We start from the raw sequence: 14,000 nt of genomic DNA, 5'->3' as shown, positions 1-14,000 counted from the left end.
AAAAAATTAAAAACTAGATTATAGATAGAGTTTTAACAACAGATTATTCAGATCAAAGTTTTTTCTCCCTGCAAAGGCATTCTTTGATATCTGGAAGTTTAAAATAATTATGAATTGTAACATGAGTGGGAATCTTAACCTTCTCAGTGTTTTAGGGTTATATTAATTTTTACAATGTGTAAAATCAGCATATCCCAAAACTCCCCTCTTACCTTGGAAATGGGCAATACATAGAGAAGTTGATTATTTTTATATTAGTGAAATTTTAAATGGCCATCGTAACTGATTTATAACTATGCTCTGTCATAGTTAGTATTGAATAGAAAGCAAGAAGTAGCCTTGGCCTTGTGTTTGGGAGGCCTAATCCTCAAACACTTTGTACCAAATCTCTTCAGGGGTCTTCAAACTACGGCCCGCGGGCCACATGCGGCCCGCAGAGGAGTCTGATCCGGCCTGCCAGGTTTTTTGGGCAGTGAGCGCAGCTGAGGTGTTACAGTAGGAATTAGTAGTTCATATAGTCCGGCCCTCCAGCTCTCTTGAGGGACCGTGATCTGGCCCCCACTTTAAAAAGTTTGAGGACCCCTGCGTCTAGGTAATTCCTAAAGAGTGTGGTTTTAAAATAGATGTAATAAGCTTTTGAAGGGAATGTCAGTCATGATACACTTTTCTGTTTTAAATTTGTGGAGTGTTTCATTTTTATGTTCAGAGTTTATGGAACTGTATAATTTATGAGATGTCAGAGTCCTTTGTGATCAGCCAGTCCATCCTCCTCTGTATCCAGATGAGAATATTGAGACATCAAGAGCCACTTAACCAACTGTGCTGTCATGATGACCTCTATCAACTTGAGGACAATGTCAGGCACCTCCCTTCCTCACCATCCTCACCTTAAATCACTGATGTAGGAGTGCATGTGACAAAAGTCTTTCAATTACTGACTTAGAGAATAACATCTAGTAGGCAACTTGTATCTTCTACAGATGCACAGATTTATATCCTCTGAATAAAAGTAGTAAATATGTTAATAACACATTTAAAATAAATGAGACAGCACCTGAAAATTACATGTAATATATGGTATACAGTGAATGTAACTTTATTCAATATTAACATCAGTTTCTTGAATACAACATTATGTAAATAACTTGGAAAAATATTTCTATTTTTGTTGCAGATTTTCTTTATTAATTATATGTAGTTTAGCTTATTATTTGCCCATAATATGTTATCCATCCTGGTTTGTATTCATATTGTCTAAAAATGCAGCAGTCAAGTATCTTGACACATGGTCTGAGGTTAAAATGCTTAGATAAATAATTCAATGTTTCCTGCTCGACAAATGGTGATTTTTGCAACAATATTACCTACTAATTAAAGAGAATTTTACAAAACACAAATATCCAATATTTTATATGATAAGGTGAGTATATTGATCCTTCCAGAAGACTTTTTCACCCAAAGCACAAGAGTCTCCAATATTAATGAAGAATTAATTTGAAAGAGACCTTTCCAGAGATGGAAGGTACTGCTCTGGATGATAGTGAAGGCCACTCGCCAAAGGTCTCCTGGCTAGACTAGATAATCCTCAGATGGGGCATTTGTCCTGAGCATTCAAACACCAAATACATGGATTCTAGGAGCTTATGTTTATATTAACAATTTATAAATAGCCGAAACTGGTTTGGCTCAGTGGATAGAGCGTCAGCCTGCGGACTGAAAGGTCCCAGGATCGATTCCGGTCAAGGGCATGTACCTTGATTGCGGGCACATCTCCAGTGGGGGGTGTGTAAGAGGCAGCTGATCAATGTTTCTCTCTCATCGATGTTTCTAACTCTCTCTCTCTCTCTCTTTTCTCTCTGTAAAAAATCAATAAAATATATATTTTTTAAAAGTTATAAATAAATGAAGGGAGCAGGGGAACCAGACATGAAACATAATGAACTGGGGAGCTGAATCAGACATTGAGTCTACTTCTCTGGAAGTTGTAGCATTCCTAGGCCCCGGGGAACCACTGCATCCTCCTTCGGTGGGGACCTAATCCCTGAAGCAGGCCAGGGAAATCTGTTATTGGCTATCAGCCAGGATTACCAAGGCAGAGGGATGAACAGTGAGGTGGAAATTCCTCTGCTGGGCACATCCTCCTAGAAGCCACGGTGGTGCAGATGGAGTCCCTTCTACCTGGACGCATGGGCAATAGGAGCCGAGATGACACCATAAAGGGGAGGTGTCTAATCCGGGGAAAATACCGGATTGGTTATGGGGAAGACCCAAACACAAGCTCATGAAGGACTAGGAAATTGATTGGTTAGTTTGAAAGTAAGCTTGGGCTTTCCCAAACTGGAGATAATATAATCAGAGCCTATCAGAGGCCTCTGGCTTGGTGACAGGCATTGGCCTGTTCATTTGTACCTTCTCTCTCTGAGCCCGCTCATGGGGCCAGCAGCCACATGGGCCTGGCCTAGGGACAAACACCCAGCCTGGCAGACTCCAAGCACAGGCTATAAGCACCAGCCTGGATGGTGATGCTGCACCAGCCAGAGCACAGCCAGGAACAGAGATTAAGCCAGCTGGATGGACAGAGACAGGACTTGACTAAGCTTTGGCATGGACTGGACCAATGGCACCAAATTTTCTGGGCCTTAACCTTCTTCTGGGTTTGATGAAGACCTTGCTAGACTCCTTCCCCAGTGGGGCAAACAGTGGGCACCAGGAACTTGGGCTAGCTGTTTTTCCCATCCCAGTAAATATTAACACTATACATTGTCCTCCTGTGTGTGGGTCCTCCAAAATGCTTTTCTCAGGACTCCATGAAAGGACCCCGTTTCCACTTGATGGTGGAGAAGATGCTTTGCATTGACATTAAGGGTCTAAACTCTACCACTGAAGCATTCATAATAGTTTTCAGTTTACTGAGCTCAAACACTCAGCATCTATAATTAATGAACCTCTATGCCCCTAACTGCATCTAGTTATCAAAAGTTTAGCCAGCATTTAAATTGCTGGAACTTTCCTAACAGTCCATTTTAATTCAATTCCAGTTCTACTAAAGGAAGAGGTCATTAAAATACATATTTGTTTCTTGTTTCATATGAAGCTTTTCTCTTCTTATTTCAGAAAACTAGGAAATAATAGTGATCCTTCATAGTAATCAATATCAGGCAGCCCCTCAAGGCAATGATGGAAATAAATTTGCTTGCCCTTGTTTTGTTTTTGTTTTGTTTTTCCTGAAGAATGAGGTTGATAATTGGAATCCACTTCAGAAGATTTTGGAGACTTAAATTGTTAATATTTGCAAACATTTATATTCACTTAATAAGTGTGAACTATTATTTGCAGAATACAGATCAGTATTTTGCAATCCCAAATGTGGTGCCTCCTTTATTCCCTCAGACTTCCTGCTGAGAATTTAAGAGTTCCTTCCTTTTGTGTTGCTTGGCTTTTCTAGAAGTTTCCTTTCTTCACTTTATCTAAAGGTGTACTGAATAGAAACTGCATCCTTCCATTCCAACCATTCTTAGATCCTTCGCTTAAACTTTCAGAAATGATGTAATTTGTGTTCATTTGTTTTCACCAAGCAATCTCAATGTTCTCTGCATTTCTCTTGTCTCCTTTATCATGTATCTATTTCCTCCACAGCCTGATCGCCTATACCCCTCACTTTTTTTTTTCTGTCCACAGATGTCAGAAGGAAGGATGGGACATCTTGTCACCAGTTCTTAGTACAAATCACAGGGTTGGCTAGGCCCTTTCCAATTAACACTCCAAATTACATTGGTGAGGTGTGAGCTTCAGTGCTATATTCTTTACTGCCAGACCTAGTGGAAAGAATTCCATCAAAAATAGCCTGCAGTGATTCACATGACCTTGGGTGTCACTGGAGATATAAATGCTTTATAAGGTATTTAGAACAAAATAACAAAATACTTTTCTGAATAAAGCTGAAATCAGTAAGTCATGATTCCATTTGATTTGATGCTACCTGTTGTGATTTTTTCTTTTAAGAAAGAAAAGTAAGGAAACACAATTGTGGCTATCATAAATAAATGACAGACAGGTAGGTAGATAGATAGGTAGATACATACATACTTCCATACTGAAATATAGTGGCAACCATACTTTGGTAAAAACTGCTATTTGAATTTTAACCCTTCTAGTTTGGCCCCTGCATTTGATTAAAACATAGGGTACTTACCTCAGCTTCCAGGTGAAGACCTGGAGGCTAAGGCAATTTTCCCTTGCCTGGGATCAGGACCACAGGAGATTGATTCCCACTGACTCAGTAGCTTCAGGGATAGAAACTGTAGATAACCTTTAGAGTCTAACCGCTGAGCTCTGCTTCTGTGTTATCGCAATCCAAGATAGGGGCCACATTCCAATGTCCAGCAGGATGCGACTGGGAACCAACCCTGCAGGTTGACCCCAGTCTTTAGAATTTAGTCTTTAGGATTTAAAATTTAGAACAAAGGAAAATTCCTGTGGTTTGAACCTTTAAAAGGGACTGTCTACCCCTGAAACGGTGCAGTCATTTGGAGTCCACCTGTGTGTGGTGCTCTTGTGGCTGTCCTGGCCAGTCAATAAATCCTTGCCTGCTTTTTTTAAATTAATTGATCAGCCTCCGGTGTTCTTATTTTTGAACCCAGGGTTCGACCCCACAACACATACATACATATATACATACATAGATGCTAGAATTCAAGCAGGAAGCACTTCCACTTTATGGGGACAGTGTAGAATACCAATTTGAAAGTAAACCATCTCCATTGCAAATAGGTGGCATGTTTTATGGAGTAAGGAAGGGGAGTAGAGTATCCTGTGGCTCTTGGATTGGATTGCATTGCTCTGTTGCTTTACTGCTTTGTGAAAGTAGTAGCCAGGTTTCTTCTGGATATCCTTGAAAACTCGGGCATTACTTTTCTTCCTACAACTAGGGCAAGGAAATAAAGGTGTTTATCCAAAACTGGAGGGGAAAAGACAACAACAATATGCATGCATATATTTAAAGTGTATGTCATAGTGTTCTGCAGGAAGGACCCCAAACTTGGTTCACTCTCATGCCTTGGCAAAGTGCTGTTCTCTTATCTGACATTGCCTCTTTTCTTCTTATGCCATGTGTGTCCTTTCTCTTTTTTAGACACTGCAGTCTTGTACTTGGATGTTGGGAACACTTTTCTTGACTCCCTTTAATAAATACCTTGCAGCCTTCCTTTTCCTAGACTTCAATAGATTGGTCGTCATTTAAATTTTTATCAAAGCTTACTTACTTCATGCTCTCATTCTTTTTAACATAGTCATCCTCCCACACTGACACCTGGCTCCATAAAACCAGACTGTATCTTATTTCCCTTTTTTTCTTCATCTATTTCCCAGCAGATATTACACAGGAAATAAATACTTTATTAAATGTATAAACATAGATATGTATATTTGAAAATGTCATGTGGCCTTTTATATGTGTTTAGACACTCATGCATACACAGCACACTTATGTGCACACATAAAAGGAAGATGTTGAGATAGGCATATAACACAAAAGATATATAAATACATAAAAGAACAAAAAAGTACATAGGAACAATTCTAAGTCCATAATAGCTGTTCTTATAAAACTCTGTTATCACAGCTCAGAGCAGAATATTATTGTTCAGAAACTTTGCAGCATCAAGTTTACATTCTACTTCTTAGAAATTTAAAATTCACTACATCAAATCAACAATGTGCATACTTGGTTTCCTACTCCCAATGTGTATTTCCTCAAGTGATGGTACTATAATTTTTTATTAATTTATCTAAGATAAAAACGCATGTGTTTAACAATCTCCTTAATAATCAAATCAGTAGATGTTATGACAAAGAAATGATCCAACTCAATTATTACTGATCTCTACTTTCTTTCCAAAGTCCACATTTTCTATAGCCCACTGATTATTTTACATTTTTGTTTGTTCTGCTTTCTTGAAAACCCTTATCTTTCTTTGTTTTTAATAAGTACCAGGGCTCTTCATCGATCCCACAAAGTATACACACCCTACATGGAATACATTTAATAAAATTGATCTGAAATGTGTCAGATTTCATTTTGAATTGGGAAAATACCTGCAACCCTTGTCTTATGTAGTATCTTTCCCATTACTATTAATTTTAATCATGGGTGTTTTCTTTACCTTTCTTCAAATGATTGTAAGGCAGAATATTTTTCTGTATTTATCAATTCTAACAATTGCTCACATCTTGATTATAAGGCTGATTCTTTAGACAAATAATTGTCAGCTATTCTCTTGTGTGATCTTTTTTTCTATTCATTCAGAGAATATATATTAAGCACTATATTCAAAGAATATAGTAGGCAGAAAATATAGTAGGCAACATGCTAAAAACTAAGCAAGTATTAGTATACTAGTATGTAAAAGTCCAGATTCTATACTCCAAAGAGCTTGCTCCCCTGAGGATTACAGGCCCACAGGCAAGCACTTATATGTAAAATGACATCTCAGAGACAATATCAGTCAAGTCTTCCTGGAGGAATTACTGTTTCATCATCATGGTGTTTTTACTTACAAAGCATCTTGTATTTATTAAATGCTATTCTTTTTAATACTTACTGTTACCACTCAGACTTAAGGTGTGAAAGAAAAAATAAATCTAGTGGAAGACTCGGGAAACACTAAAATGCTGAGAACTATGCCATTAAAATCAGATGCTCTGTGATGTACATAGTACCTGACTTTATTATTAAACATCCTCCAGATAACTTCTAAGAGTTTTAGATCAATTGTTATTGGAAAACCACTTTTAGAAACTCTTATGAAGCCAATAAATCAATATCTAACTCTATACATATATACATACAATGATACCTATATACCCATATATTTATACACAGAAGCATATTTATGAAAAGCATCATTGATTAGAATATAGAAAAATAAATATGCATTTATGTAAATGTATTGACACTGCTAAGGATTTCATTATATGATGACTAAAGGATGTAACAGAAGACAGCCAAAGATTAGTATGAGCACATGTATTTACATGCACTCCCTCATACATACATATACATATATTCACACACAAACAAGTCAATGCCCAAGTACTGTTTATTGCTAACTCTCACTATGCATGAGTTTTCTCTCTGATTTATAGAGATCATATTCCAGTGCTAAAATGCTTTCCCTTGGTCTACATCAGTTATTATGTGATAATCCAATCATAACACATCTTTTATCTCCATGGCTTAACTTTACATCAAATTGTTGACTAAAATCAGTGTTTAACAGATCTGAGGTTAAGAAAAATCTGTTATTAATGTTCTTTGCAATATTTGAGATGTGGATAGCAAACTACAATAAAAGTATAAGGAGAGATTACTCAAAATTGTACAAATTCTCATGGTCCTGGAAAGCTCAAATTTGCAGGACAGTTTTGAGATTGTAATGGTTCAAATGTGACTTATAGGACACTTGGTGCTCTATTCGTAATTTTTGTTAATGACCAGTACTTTGTAAGTACAATAGTATAACTGATACTATACCAGTATTGAGTTTTCATTGTAATGTGTTGAGCTACTGCTGTTGGTTGGGACATATATAATGGTGTTATAAAAAATGGTTTGACACAGCTCTTACATTATTATATCAATTTTCATCTGAACTCCAATCAGAAAGACATTCTTCTCACCTAGTGTTTTACACCCTTAGCATTATAGCAGTTTCCTAAGAGAACAGAGGCAGCCTAGCTAAAGAATGAAGTTAATGGAAGAGAAGTATCTGCATTTAGAGGCATATTTATGTCATCAAACAGCCATTATAGGTTATAAAAATTCAGTGAACAAAAGCTCTACTTTGAGGCAATGCAGAAATAAAGTCTAAGACACAGCAAGAAGGGTCTGAAATAATATGCTGACAGCTCAGTCAGGCCATGTGAGACAAAAATAGTGTGAGACAAATCAGTATCCAGAATAGGTAAGAGTTATCACCAGATACTTGTAATATACACTAGAGAGAATTAGCAGAATTCACAAGAAGTTCTCCATAGGTAATTATACTTATGGGTAATTAGTGAATAATAAATTTATTAATTTTTCAAACTCATGAAGGTTTAACCACACCTCTTCTTTATTGTTCTATATATAAATCTTTGGAATGGATTGTCTACACTTTTTATTAGAAGTAAGATTTTGGGGCTCAAATAAGCCACTTCCAGAATTCTGACTCAGTATATCACATTATATCCTTAGCTGTAATTTGCAATGAGTATGAATCCATACTAAAAATGGAAGTCATTTGCCATAATACTTTGTGACCAAGAATCTACTATATAAGACAGAGAGAAAGCTGACTTAAGGGATTGATATGACTAAAAAAGAGAGAAAAGCTGACTGACTAGTCTTTACAGAGATCCACACTAAAACATTTGATTTAATGACTCTGAAAAGGAAGGCAGCTTAGATAATTAGCAAAACATACATTAAAAATGCAAGATTGCTGGCCAGGTTGCTCAGTTGGTTGGAGCATACACCTAGGTTGTGGGTTTGATCTCTGGTCAGGGAACAAATGGGAGGCAACCAATTCATATCTCTCTCTCTCTCTCTCTCTCTCTCTCTCTCTCTCTCTCTCTCTCTCTCCCTCCCTCCCTCCCTCCCTCCCTCCCTCCCTCCCTCCCTCCCTCCCTCTCATTTATAAAAGCATATCCTCATGTAAGGATTAAAGGGAAAAATGCAAGCCCTAACTGGGTCCCAGGTTTGATTCTGGTCAAGGGCATGTACTTTGGTTGCAGGCACATCCCCAGTGGGGGGTGTGGAGGAGGCAGCTGATCAATGTTTCTAACTCTCTATCCCTTTCTGTTTCTCTCTGTAAAAAATCTATAAAATATATTTTAAAAAAGTAAATAAAGGGAAAAAAGCAAGATTAATGTGAACCGTGTCCAGCATGGTCAAGGGTGAACCTGAGGAGGGCTGTGTAGGATTAAAGAAGGCAGATAAGAGAATATAATTGTGACCAGGTGGATCACTGTGCCTGGATGAGGAAACAGTGACACAGCCTGTAAGCAGAAGCTTTAATTTATAGTCAGATCACACAAAGCAAAACAAGGGCAAGATGTTTACAATATTCTTGCAAATTTCAAATCTACTTCTTTCCTGTTGCCATTCTCTGAACTCTATCAAGCTTTGTTTAAGCAGCACTTGCTGACCCTTCCTCCCCCCTGTAGCCCACATCCCTTAGCTACTTAGGACAGCATGGTCAGGCTATAAGGTCAGTCTTACAATCATAGTCTTTTGGCTATAATTGCCTTCTCTTGCTGGGACTTGTATGTGGCTTTGCCACAAATCAGTCGGGGTCTTGATCTTGTCTGAACGCTGTTGTAAGTCTCCACATTAATGGTAAAAAATAATCATCTTATTTTTACTTATGACTTAGTTATATTTTGTCTGACAATTGATACACAATAATGAAAATATAAAGAATTAGGTAGAGGACTAGTATTCAGAGCTTAGGTATGTTCTCTACATATGGGAACATTATACTAATGTTCTTCTTACATTTTAATAGTTCATGTTATGTTAGAAAAAAATGTGAAATATTTTGCAATTAAGTAGAATATCAATAAGTGTCCTGTCTAGTATTTCAGGTTATCTGCACCTTTAATTTATATTTGGGCTATTTTAAAACTCTATAACCTGTGGAAAAGTAATAGTAATAGCAATGATTATTTGCCATAGAAATACAAATAGAATGTGTCTAACTGAGGTATGATTTATCCCTTCAAGCCAGTTTTGAATCCATAATTAATTCATTTCAGCATTCCTGATTTTTTTATGTATATTTATGCTGAATTTTCCTTTGGATTAGTTTTAACTGGCTAACTGAAGAGTTAAATAAAATATTTGACACATATTCAATTTATATTTTTATGACAGACCTGATTCACCCTTTTGAAAAATGTATCAACTGATAATTCTTAAGATCTATTGTGAAATAGATGCATTCCCTCAACTTTCAACAAATCATGAGCAGCTACTATATGCCAGGAACTTTTCATATTTTATGCTCTCATGGAGCTTGTTTTCTAATGGTGGAGACACAATTAAAATGTGAATATAGTATCTATCTATCTAAAACCATCTGACTGGCCAGTACCTATGACACACACTGAACACCAGGGGGAAGACACCACAGGAGCTGCTGAGCTGTGGTCACTTGGCAGTGGTGGTTCTCAGGTGACACACACAAAACCAGCAAGGAGGAAGCCCAGTTCCAGAGTGCATCACCTGAGAACCGCCTTCTCACAATCCGGGACCCTTAAGGGAATTTTGAAGAACTAGTTTCAGCCCAATCCCCACAGGCCAGGCCAAGGGACCCCACTGGTGCACAAATCCATGCACCACAACTCTAGTATTTTTATAAAGTAATAAATTCAATGGGAGAAAGTAAAGGCAAATAGGAGAATAGCGAATGTGAGTAAACATTATGAAAGATGTTGAAATGGTAAAAAAACATTACTGAGGGTTCTGTCTAGGGCACTCTTCCATGTTATCTCTGCCTTTCATTGCCTTTAAGCTCATTTATAACTTTAAATTGTAGAAAAATTATAATAAATACCGCATTTTAAAAAATGCACATTAGCCAAAAGCGGTTTGGCTCAGTGGATGGAGCGTCAGCCTGCAGACTGAAAGGTCCCAGGTTTGATTCCTGTCAAGGGTATGTACATTGGTTGCGGGCACATCCCCAATAGGGGGTGTGCAGGAGGCAGCTGGTGGATGATTCTCTCTCATCGATGTTTCTAACTATCTATCCCTCTCCCTTCCTCTCTGTGAAAAATCAATGAAATATATTAAAAAGATAAATAAATAAATAATAAAAGTTAAAAAAATGCACATTAATTGTATCTGGTAGATGCTATTGATTATTGCTAGGTATGTTGAGTGGTTTGGCATCCTATATAATAAAAGCCTAATATGCTAACCATCAGTGGTGGTGGTGGGGCTGGGAAGAGCTGCCGCCTCATTGGGCAGGAAGCTGGGTCCTTACTGATTGCTCCGCAGATGTTGATCAGTGGTCAGCATGCCCTTATTGCTCAATTGGGGCTAGGCCCTGGGCTGGGATGGAAAATTGAGGGTGGGTGTCAGTGACCAACATCTAGTGGTGCAAGGGCAGGGGCTGCAACCTTTTGCTGGCTACCTGGGGGCAGGGGTAACAGGGATGGAGGTACGGTGAGAATGCAGGGTATCTGCAGATCTCACTCTCACTCCCACTGCTACCCTCCCCCAGGATGCCAGGGCTTGTGCACTGAGGGAAGCCCCTACATGCAGGTGCTGGGTGTCCGCGAGGAGCCCGCTCCACACCTGCGTGGCCTCTTCCTGGTGAGCTAGTCCACAGCCTCAGGGACTACAGAGGCTGGTCATGCTCCCTGTGAGTTCATGCAGGAGCCAGTCTGTGAGGCTAGCCAGGAGAGAGCGCACTGCCCAGCTTCCGAGTGGCACCTCTGGATGGCACAGAGGTCCATGCTATATCTTGGGCCTGTGGTGTCTGGCCATACTCACTGCATCTCCACATGGGGACTCAGGTGCTCTGACTCAGGTGAAGGAAGTACATGGGGTTCTGGGGGCCCATGTGCTGCCCAGGGCCCAGAGGTCAGCTAGGACTTAACCTTTCCATGCCAGATGCTTGCCTTTTGATCACTGGCAAGGCCTAAGGACCCCACCCTGCAGAATTTTGTGCACCGGGCCTCTACTCTATTTATTTATTTATTTATTTGTTTGTTTGTTTGTTTGTTTATTTATTTAAAAATATTTTATTGATTTTTTTACAGAGAGGAAGGGAGAGGGATAGAGAGCCAGAAACGTCGATGAGAGAGAAACATCGACCAGCCGCCTCCTGCACATCCCCCACCGGGGATGTGCCCGCAACCAAGGTACATGCCGTTGACCGGAATCGAACCCAGGACTTTTCAGTCCGCAGACCGATGCTCTACCACTGATCCAAACCGGTTTCGGCTCTACTCTATTTATAAATATGATTCAGAATTCCTTAGTGTCTCTATACATGTATGGTTCTTTGAATTCTCCTTTAAACTGTGACATTTGATTGGTTTCCCCTAATTTGACGTTATTTTTAAAAAATATTTTATATTTGTATATCCATCTTGAGCTTACCTTGTTAAAAAAAAAAACAAAAAAAAAACCACAAACAAACAAAACCAGGATAGAGGAACAAAGCCATGGCTAAGATGTGCTAGTTGAGATGTTGCTGAATAAAGAGCTAAAAGAATTATGTGTGAATTATGTGTATATCTAGGAAAAGAACATTCAAGGAAGAAGGGGAAATGTGGAAAGACTTTCCAGTAGAAAAACTAGGTATGTTTGAGGAAAGGTCAAGAAAGAGTCAGTTTGAAGAGATGTAAGCCATACAAAAAAAGTGAAGTCAGCTGAGTCAGCCAATATATGTGAAGATAAAGAATTGACATTTTCTAAGTATGATATAGCGGACAGAGCAAGGGGAAGGATTAGATTTTACTTGCCTTTGAAAAAGATAACTCTGAATTCTGTGCTAAAGATAGTTTTCAGGTAAGAAGAGTGGGAGAAGAAAAACCCATAAGGAAACATTGTTTGTATTTCACAAGAACTGTGATTGTGATTAGACTTAGGGTGGTAACAAATGTAAAGTGGTGGACTGATTTATAGTATATTTTTAAAGAAGAGTCAATAGCATTGATAAATTGAATGTGTTATGAAGAGGGGGGGGAAGCAACTGTGATTTCTAAATATTAAGACTGAGTAACTAGATAAATGATGGTGTGTTTATTGATTAATAGAAGACTTGTGAAAGAAAAAAAAAGTTTGAGGGTGATATCAAGAACTTTGAATGTGTAGTCAACTTCCAAGGATAGATGATTGGTAAGCAATTGGACACCTGAGTCTGGAGTAATTTCATCCAGGTTGGAGAAAAAGATGTAATTGTCAATAGCATATCTAAGAAATATAAAGCCATGAGAATGAAAAAAGATGACTCAGGGAGAGTGAAGGGAAATACAAAAAGTGAAGGGGGGGAAAAAGGACACAGTATGAGTTTTGGTTTTTGTTTTTCAACTTAATGCTGATAATTCAGCAAAGCAAAATATAATAATTCAGCTACCAAAGTGGAGCTGACCTTGAAGTAGGAGGACAGACAGGAGCACATAGTGTTCAGGATGTTGAGTGAAGCAGGCATTTCAGAGGGAAAATCAATTTTTTAAGCTCCACTGAGAAGTCAAAAAATATTGACAATGAAAATTCTTGACTACAATGACAAGATATTTCCTGCCCCTCCCCTACATAGTGGAGTTATTAGGATGAAAGTATGATGTATTGACTCTAGAGGGCAATTGGGCAGGAATTGTAGACAACATTTCCAATGAGTTTTGCTACAAAATGAACTAGATAAGTTAAGAGGAGAAGAAAGGGCATGTGAGAATTAAAGGGCTGTTTTTCTTCTCTAGATGAGAAATATTGCAGAATGTTTACATGGTGATAAATAGTCCAGAGAAAATGAATGTACTGATGATACAGGAAGAATGAGGAGATGACTGAACAGAAACCTGGAAAGATAGGAGTTGATGATTTGTATGTGATTAAGATTGAGATAATTATGAGTAACAGTGCTTTTTCATATGGCAGGGTGGAGATAAATATTGTTAAAAGTAGTGAACCAAGGAACCAAATGACCCCATATTGATTTATGATTGTTGGTTGAATGATACAGTTGAAAATTTTAGCGACTAAAAACAACAGCAAAAATAGTGCTAGCTATTAATATTTTCAAGAAAGGAGGGGGAAGGAGTTGAAGGTTATTAGATAACCACAAAGGCATGGGGTGTCTCACTGGCATAGTGTGAAGTTTTGCTTTTTATGAAGAAAATGGCATATTTGAGTGAACAGTAGTTCACAAGTGGAAATAAAGAAAAAGGGAGACACCCACCTCAACCTCAGGCTCCTTAATAAGAAAGATGTAAAAAGCTACACTGGA

Source organism: Pipistrellus hanaki (assembly GCF_964339955.1).
Source record: "Pipistrellus hanaki genome assembly, chromosome: 9".
NCBI classification, from domain to species: domain Eukaryota; kingdom Metazoa; phylum Chordata; class Mammalia; order Chiroptera; family Vespertilionidae; genus Pipistrellus; species Pipistrellus hanaki.
The sequence above is the reverse complement of the archived record's forward strand: the minus strand, read 5'-3'. Positions refer to the sequence as shown.